The sequence below is a fragment of the Coptis chinensis genome, chromosome 3 (assembly GCF_015680905.1).
Source record: "Coptis chinensis isolate HL-2020 chromosome 3, ASM1568090v1, whole genome shotgun sequence".
Lineage (NCBI taxonomy): Eukaryota > Viridiplantae > Streptophyta > Magnoliopsida > Ranunculales > Ranunculaceae > Coptis > Coptis chinensis.
The window spans coordinates 97,930,444-97,940,023 of NC_141458.1; the positions used below are offsets into that span (position 1 = coordinate 97,930,444).

The window sequence follows — 9,580 nt, forward strand, 5'->3', positions numbered from 1 at the left end:
TGCCACAAAAAAACTTTTTGCCTCGCTCGAGACAAAAAAGGGTGTGGAAAGAAGTTTGTTGCCACGACTTTTTGTCACCACAAGAGAGAGTGAACATTTAGCCACGGTCATGTCGTGGCAAGACATTGTTTTTTTTATTTGAATTAGTTTAATTGTTAAAATAAATGAATTTCTTTTTGTCACGGACACGGTGGCTACCAAAAGTATTTATTGCCACGGTCGTGGCAAAATGTTTGTTTGTTTGTATTTGTATTTTTTATTTTTTTCTCTAGAGTATTCATATATAAAATTATAAACTACTTCAAATAAGAATTCTAACATAAAAAATCTCACATTTTCTATTAAATTAAATATTTCTTCGCTACAAAATATCGTCATTGAATCAATAAATAACTTGGCACAGGGAAAAACAAAAGGGGAAAAAATTATATTTACTATAAAACAAGCTTCAGTTCTTTTCATGTTGTCAATTTGTCATACACCCGGCCACTTCGTCATATGGCTTGGTCTTTCCAGTCAACCAATAATCAGATCCCAAATGAGTGATACTCTCGTCTTCTTTATACTGCAACAAGTAAAAATCACACATTAAGTTTTAAAGCAACAATCAAAAAAATAATTCATAAGCAAGTTTTAGAATTATGTGTGCGCTTAAGATTTTGTGTCCAGAATGCGAGCATTCTCCACGTGCTTGAGATTTATGTGTGCATCTCTGCTGGAGTTATACATATTCTCTTCCTGTACAGAAGAGCTCAAATAAAGACGAAAGACTTAATAACACGTACTTCAAGAAATAACAAAAAAACAAAACAAAAACAGAATAAACTTGAAGTACTGTCCCTTTTCTTATGTCTCTCAAAAATTGATTCCCTTTCCAAATGTAACTATTTTTTTTTCCCAAGGCAATCCTAAATTCCGATCAGTATGATCTCTCCAGTTCAAGGTTGGATGTCCACGCAATTATACTGAACAAATTCAAGTAGATGGCATCCATACACACTTTGCATATCCTTTTTCATCTTTTTGTTAGGAGACGTCATAAGAACATTATACTTTAAATTGCATTAGGCCAATTTCCAGTATATGTGCACAAAATGTATATAAAATTATACTCTAAATAAACACTCAAGAAAGCATTTTGGGTTTACTTAAACTATACTTCTGACATACCAAAGTTGAAATAAGATCATCTAAGGCAACACTAATAAACAAAAAAATGTGTTCAAATATATATCACCTAGAGGTATTTGAGATGTCATAGCACTGGGAGTTCATTAGTTGCTCTATACACCACTTCCATCAAGTTGTCCATGAAAAGAAGGTGTGCCATATATTGCTGGAAGAGAAAGGAAAATGTCTCAGCTTACACCATGGATAACTAACCAATAAGTCATTAGTTCCAATAAAAGAAGAAACAAAAAATGAATGATAAGAGAAATTTTATTTCAGACTGGCTTCATTTTTCAGCAATTAAATGTGTCCAAAGGCAGTTCTAAAATATGCATTCCATAGATGGTCCTGAATTTCTTCTTACTCTTTTTCGTTGTGCGAGTTCAGGGGTCGGAAAACCCTTGTCGTTTCATTAATGATAACTAAAAAGTAATTACATACACACCTACAACAAATGAGAGCCCATTGAAGCTACCCCCATAGATATGTTATCAAAATCGAGATCTAGTCTTTCTACTACTCTTTCAAAAATGCTCACCAGTCACCAACTCACCATGTTCCCCTAATCTTTACAGTCATTCATCATTCTAGCTCAAGACTTGCAAAGAAATATACTCCCAGTTTCAACTCTGATCCTCCAAAATGGTCATGGAACAATATTTAACTATTATAGCTAAATGTAATTTTGTTGTCTTGACGAGACCCCTGAGCAATGAAGTTCTCGCTCATGAGTTCATTTCACCTCCCAATTACACATTCCATTAGCATACAAAAATTACAAAAAACACGCATTGAACTTACAGAGTGGTACGCAAAAGGTGGTTTTCCTTGTCGCTCAAAATGTTTAATTAGTCATGATGGAGAACTCTATCGGCCCCCAGTCTTGAATCTCAAAACAATTCACAAGCGCATATTTATATACCTGCCCAAGCAAACAACACAGCATCATTTAAAAAAAAACAAATAAGTTACACTTACAAAACTAGCAAGTATAAAAATAAAATGAAAACCTTAGCAATGTCAGTTAGTAATTCTGTCCCAGCTGGAAACGAAGCATAAAATTGATCCCCTCTCGATGTCCCAGCTCTTGTCCTAACATAAACAATATGTGCAAGTCAATGTGTCAAAACAGTTTGTATGCGTGATGGAAAGGGTTCGAAATGGGTTAAGAAAGACTTACGGATTATTTGTGTACCAGTAGCTCAAACAAGAAACAAAGCCGAAGAAACCAGCATAGGAAACTAGTTTATAAACTATAGTTGGCTCAAAGAAGTGAGTGTTTAGATCATTCCAAATAGAAATATCAAGAGAAGATATTAATTAATTCATCAAAGTTATGAACTTTACCTTTAGATAAGAAGAAAACACAAGCTTTAAACCAGTAAATTACACCTTTTAGCTAGAATCATATAGATAAGAGAATAACAATTAAAGATAAAAGATAAAACAATTGTAATTAGTGATCGATTTAAAGTGCATTGGTGAAACCCTTAGCTTTTGGCCAATAGTATATTTACCTGGGTAGTAACTTAAAGAGTGAAGACCAATTGGTGGAAGTAGTAAAGATGGAGAACGACTCGCGGAAGTAATGGAGTAGTGAAGATGGAAATGAAACCCTAGCTCTTGGCTTTTCTACTTTTTCTTTTTGGTTGTTGTTTGAGAATTCGGATTTTGGGTCATTTCAATTTTCTCCAAAATAAAGGTGGGAAAAAATGAAACCGGTCCCGCTTTGAATGAACTCATATTTTATGCTTTTTAATTAAAAATTGATTTTTAATTAATTTTTAGCCACCACACAATCCAGTTGCCACAAAAGGCATACCTAAAGTCGCGGCCCCAACTTAGTCGTTGCAAAATGCTACACATTTAGCCACGGCTAGCTCAAAGTTATTGCGAGACATTCACTTTTTGCCATGAAAGGATATTGTCGAGGCAAAAAGGTGCCTTTTGCCACCATTTGTAGTTCCCGTGGCAACAACCTGCATCTAGCCACTACAACCATGGCCGCAGCAAAAAAGTCCGCCACTAAAAGTCACTTTTTTGGTAATGAGAGAAGGAGAGTTGGGAGTCAATGTTACCTAATACCTACAATTACAAAGGAAGGGATTGGGGGCTATTTTCTTTTTTTTTTTTTTTTTTTTTTTTTTTTTGTCACATGGGAAAGAGGTTAAAAAATCAGAAGTAGCTTGCTACGTCATCCATGTCACTAAACCAGACCAAAAATAATGTCGCCCTAGAATTATTGATATGTAAATGGTTTTGTAGGAAGGATTCAACTGTGGGGAAAAGCACACTATCTCATTCATTTTATATGCACCATAGAGTATTTCATTCAGATTGTGGCATGTAGTATTACCATGCAAGGAAGAGGATGAAAATGTGAGTTTTAAGTTTAAATATTTTATTAAAGTTGTTTTATATTATGTCACTGTGACAATTAATAACGCAGAGAAGTCAAAGAGACAGTGTAACATGGCAGTATGGTTGTTTGGAATCTTGGATTCTAGATGGGAGCAACAATCCCTCATTTAAGCACCCAATAACAATGCTCAAAAATATAAAATTTAGATATCATCTATCAAAACCAAATAATGATAAAACTAATGAAATACTAAATGTGAAATTTAGCAAATTGCCTTGTCGTCTAATAAATTAGGTGTTTAGATTTGTTAGCCTAATATAGGTTTTAGTTGCAAGAAAAATACTGAAGGGTGTGTTGCTAACACGATCGGTTAGGTGTTGAGTTTAGTTGCGAAAAAAAAATTCAATGTAAAAAATAATGCAGAGGATGTTTCTAACATAATCGGGCTTTTTATTGAGAAATAAAATAGTGAATGAAGTGTTTCAAATTTTTGTTGGGCGTTTTTTAATTGTGATAAAAATAGTGATGGAGGTATACTTATAAATTGTTAGAAAAGATAAAATCAAAATCATTATATTAGGGGGAGGGTTCCGGAAAGTCTGGGCTACCGGCTACATACATTTAGTGTAGAGGTGTAAGGGCGGTGTTAATGGTCTAGCTCCCAGTGACTCAAGAACTAAGAACCATTTAATTTTATGGTTCTAGTTCTTATTGGTTCTTAAAATTAAATTGTGGAACCTTATCCATAACTACTCATTCTTATATAGCGAGTACTTCTGTTCTAGTTCTTTGTTCTTAAGAGATTCACTATTTCACATGTGTTCTACTCTTCTTATCTTGAAAATATATACTAAAAAAAATTACACAAACGAGTCACTTTTCAAAGATTAATATTATTAATTATCTCGTTCAAGAATATGAAAAATAAAATTGTATTTTTAAGGTTGCTAGCCATACTTTTAAATTATTTATAATGATAAATAACATGAAAATAGTATATTAACACTAAAACATAAAATTTCACATAACAAAAATGAATGTCTGTACACTATAATTATAATTTTTTTACGGTGCTAAAAACACAATAACATTCGGCTCGGGTCCCTTTTTTTTTAGAAAAAACTACTCGGTTACGGTTATGAATGAATGCCAAGGTTCTTTTTAGTACCCATTTCTATATGGTTTCTTAATTATTTTATTTTTATTTTTATTTTTTTGCGGTTCTGGTTCCGAATAAATATAATATGAGAAACAAATACATATATATATTCAGCTAATTTGAAAGGGTACTAAAAATTATTCGGACCTGATATACTAAAAATATAATATAATAAAAAAAATTCAGCTAATTTGAAAACTCCTAACCATAAAAAAAAAATTGTTCTCAACCTATGAATTTTTATCAATGGTCCATAAATATCAATTTTGTAACCATTTTTTTGGCAAACTTAGAAATGTTCAAAGAACCTAATTTTTTATGGAGGTCATATCCATGGTGAGAACATCTTATCCACAAAAAATTAGCTCTTAAAACATCTTAAAGGGTCCGGTGGGGGGTATTGTATAAAACGTTGTATAAAAAATGTTGTAAACAGAACCTTATATGGTGGTCATATAAGGTTCTTTGACTATGGTGGTCAGTTAGGCTATGACTAAGGGTAACAAAAGTCGATAAGAAGTTGAACAAGATTGATTGGGGAACCTTTGTGTTCGACAGTTCAAGTGATGGAGTCTTGTGTACTGTTGCATATTTTTTGTGAAAGTGATGGAGTCTTGCTTGCATTGCTATGATTGTTCTCGGTCCGGTTTCTACCGGTTCTTATAGAAACCGTAGACCAACCGATATACTTGGTTTTCTAAAAATCTAAGCCGATATATTTTGTTTTAATGTGGTGGATAAAAATGAAGTAAATGTGGTTTGATGTTTCACAAGAAAGAAAATGAGATGTCTCTCAAATGGAGAAGAAAACAAAACAAGAGGGGGACACTCCATTTACTCCCTTGACTTATTTTCCTTACCTTGTATTATTTTAGTTCCTTAGCCATTTTTAGTTTTTAGTTTTTTTTAGTTTTTGTAAAAAAGCTTGTAATAGTTTTTAATGGAGGAAACCTTAGTTTTCTTCTGGAAAATAAAAAGCAAGTGAGTTTAATTGGTTTTTCTTCTTCCTCTTTCTTTTTTTTGTTCTTCTAGTTTGTAATTCCTTGTCCCAAGGATCATGAGCTAACTTCCTTTTTGGGGAGTTAATCCAACTCATGTGAGGGAAAATATTTGTTGTTGGCTTGGTAGGTTGTTAGGAAGAACAACTACACCTACATCCTATCCCAAAATGATAGTTGATGTAGTGTCTAGTTAGGAATCAAAGTAATGAGCTTAGAGATAAGTCATTACTAGGTTCCACTTGCTAGCATGTATGAACTCTTTAATGAGTCATACATGCTAGGGATCAAGTTTTCTTCCATTAGGGCTTGTCTATGAGTCTAGGAAGAATCAAATGAACCTTTTCAAATCAACAACTACATGTTATTTTCACATGAGGAGGATTAGCTCTCCACCTTTTCTTTAGTAAATTGTATTTTGTATTAATTGCATGATTTTAAATCTTAATGTTTTTTTTTCTTTAATGTTTGTATATGAAAGAAACCCAGCATTAGTAGTAAACTTACTCACTAGTTCCCTAAGAGTAACAACCAATTTGTAGTTGTCCTAGACTTTAGGTTGGTTCGAATCCTTATTCCAACTTTACGAAACGAAGATCGTGAGTAAGGAACTTTGAGTTCGCTTTCGCATCAAATTAGAGAGTCAAATCTCTAACGTAGTAAAAAAAGCTAATATCAAAATGGCGTCGCTGCCATTCTAAAGACCCAAGGACCTGTGCTTGCAAACTGGAATTGCTCCAAGGGGAAGCCCCCCACGCTCATCCTTTCATATATTTCTTTTCTTATGTTTTATTTGTTTTTTTTAAATTTCCCGCATTTTTGCTACTGATAAACATTCCGGTTTTGGTTGAACTGACAGGTTCTAAATGCTAGGACCTAGAAACTAGGCTACAACAATCACTAAGCTTACTGTGAAACATTTGGTCTGTTGTGCACGTTTCTTTTATTTGGTGGACTTGCGGGAAGCTTGCAGGTTCCAAATTTTAAATATTTTTGCATGCTTCACATGTATGTAGTTATTATGTTGTAGTTAATGGACTATATTTTTGCGTATTAGGTTAGTAATATGCATGAATCATGTGAATACTCGCTTTGTGAATATATATATGCGTTAATCGTCATGAATTACATATTAATGTATATATACATACAAATGGAACTGCTTTTGTATGGCTATCTATATATATATATATATATATATATATATATATATATAATATATATATATATATAAGTCACATGTTTAGCATATATATTACCGAATGAGTGATTATTTGCATGTTAGCATCTATAACTTAGGAGTTATACATAGTAATTAGGATGTGTTTTGGTATTTTGGCCATAACTTTGGCTACGGTTTTCTGAATCACGCGTGTGAGCTCAATTCAGAAAGATCTCGACGGCGCGCACGCTGTCTCCACCGAGCACAAAGCTCGGTGGAAAGGAAATCATTTTCGAGGTCAAAATCAACTGTTTTCCCCTCCAAAATCATCATTTTTGAAAATGGCGTTGTTTAATAAATCGATTTTGTCAAAAAAGAGGAGAACATTCTAACGAGGGTTAAAATCTGAGTTAGGTGAGTTGTTTCTAAACCCTACGGGGTAAAGCTGCTCTCTATATGACACTCGCAATCTCAATGAGTATTGTCGAAATCGAATTATTATGCAATACAAGAGTCGTATTTTAGTTTATGTATAATACTTTGCATGTTTAGTTTTGTCGTATTATTCTCGCGATGTATACTATATTAGCATGCTAATGTATTTAGATATTATGAGTGATTCAAATTTGCTTTTTCTTCGTTGATATATCGTTTACATAATATCGATTTACAAATTAGCGCGCATATATACGTATTCTTGATGTGTATATTTGTCCATGCGTATGGAAGTATTTATCGATGACACAAGCTTGCCTATTCGTATAGCTATACGTATGAGTAGAGTATCTTCACATGCTACTGCACCTAGTATTGTATGAGTAGATCGTATTTGCATGTTTGTATTTTAACCCTTGCATAAATCTTTAAAAAAAAAATAAAAAAAAAAAAAAAAAAATTAAAAAAAATTAAAAAAAATTAAAAAAAAAATTAAAAAATTAAAAAATTAAAAAATTAAAAAAAATAGTAATTAAAATTAATACCGCCTTTGCATAAATTTTAATTCCATAAATCTTAATCATATTCCAATGGTGTCTAGGAAACTTGAAAGATTGAGGTTACTTAATTAGAACCGTGCTTGCACCCGAAAAGCCTCCCTCATATCTCTTCTTGTGACTGGCCGTTGGTTTTATGTACGTATTCCTAGCTTCACCGCTTTCACGTTAGCGGCCGGTTTAGGCATATGTTCTTCAACTCTAATGCTTAAGATAATAATAAAATTCGAGTCCTACTAAATTCCTTACACGGTTAGATCTAATTTTATGCTTGCATGAGATTAAGGTCCGGTTCCACTAAAGAAATTGAACATACATATTGTCGAAAAAAAATACGATAAGCAATTCGCGTAAGTTCTCACCTAAAAATTGTTCTTCTTCTCGCTAATTACCTTCATCACAATCCTTCGCCGCCATCAACTTACGTCATTATTATGGCCGACGATCCTCCACTGCCAGAGAAGCCTCTCGGACTTCTATATTCGCATTACAGGAAGGACCTTCTTCCTACATCAAACTTGAGGACATTGTCGGTGATTTTTGTATCCCACCAAACGCGTTTCAGTTTTGTTACCTATATATCATGGTTTGGAGCACGAAAAACCTTACAATCATCTTCGTGGCTTCAACAAGTGGCAACAACATTTCACCATCCAAATGATCTAAGGAACAACTCTTTGCTTCGATCGTTTCCATTCACTTTAAGCGGAAAAAGCGTCAATCGGCTAGCGGGACAACAGCCCACGATCCATAGATACATGGAATAGACTAGTTCAAGCTTTCATGCTTCAGTTTTACACTAAAAAAAAAACAACCTGAAATGCTTCAAAAATTCAATTCTTTTCGTCAAAATCCTCATGAATCCTTTTACGAAGCATGGAGTCATTTCTTGATCTTCGTTAGAATGTCCTCATCACCAACCGGACAAAGTCGTCCTTGTTCGCTCATTCTTTAATGGTCTTTCGATCATCAAAAAGAAACTATTGATATAATGAACGGCGGTTGCTTCATGGACAAAGGAGCTACTGAAGCTTATACTTTTCTTGAAAAACAAGCGAAAAAAGGTACACACTGGGGTAACACTGAGTTGTCTAGGTCATCAAAGGACAATGTTACAAAGGCCACATCTATTTTTGAGGTAAAACCCGATCCCGAAATAAAAAATTTGATAGAATCCCTAACTAAAAAAGTAGATGCCCTTGCAGTTCAAGTAAACGATCAACTACCAAAACCAGTCATGAACGTTGACACCGCCCCATGTGTCCTTTGTCTTAGTTCTGACCATCGTGATGCATATTGTCCCTTGTTATATGCTTCCCTACTCAACAATCGGGAGGAGGCATGTGCATTCAACATTCCCAATGCACCGTGGAGACAACATCCGAATTTAAGCGGCACCAAAATAACCAACAAATGGGGGCTCCTCCGGTTTCGCTTAATCCCACCGTTCGACCTACCAACAATTTTATTCCATACCACCAAGGAAATAATCAACAATACCAACAAGGTCAATTTCAAAATAATTCCAATGCTAACTATCAAACCAATCGCAGCCTTGTTCCAAAATAATCCGGATCCCAACTATAATCAAACAACTTCTCAAAGAATAATCGTGAACTACTACCTTGCCTGACAACCTGCGAAACCCGTTTTGGATAGGTCAAACGAGACTTTCTTAGCCTACATGAACCAACAAATTCTCAAATTTTTACGCGTCTATCCAACAATCACTTCAAC

General features: G+C 34.0%; 1 pseudogene; it reads right to left on the bottom strand.

Moving 5' to 3' along the window:
* Positions 1–466: 466 nt before the first annotated feature.
* Positions 467–8,260, bottom strand: LOC147511974 (uncharacterized; annotated as a pseudogene).
* Positions 8,261–9,580: the final 1,320 nt, after the last annotated feature.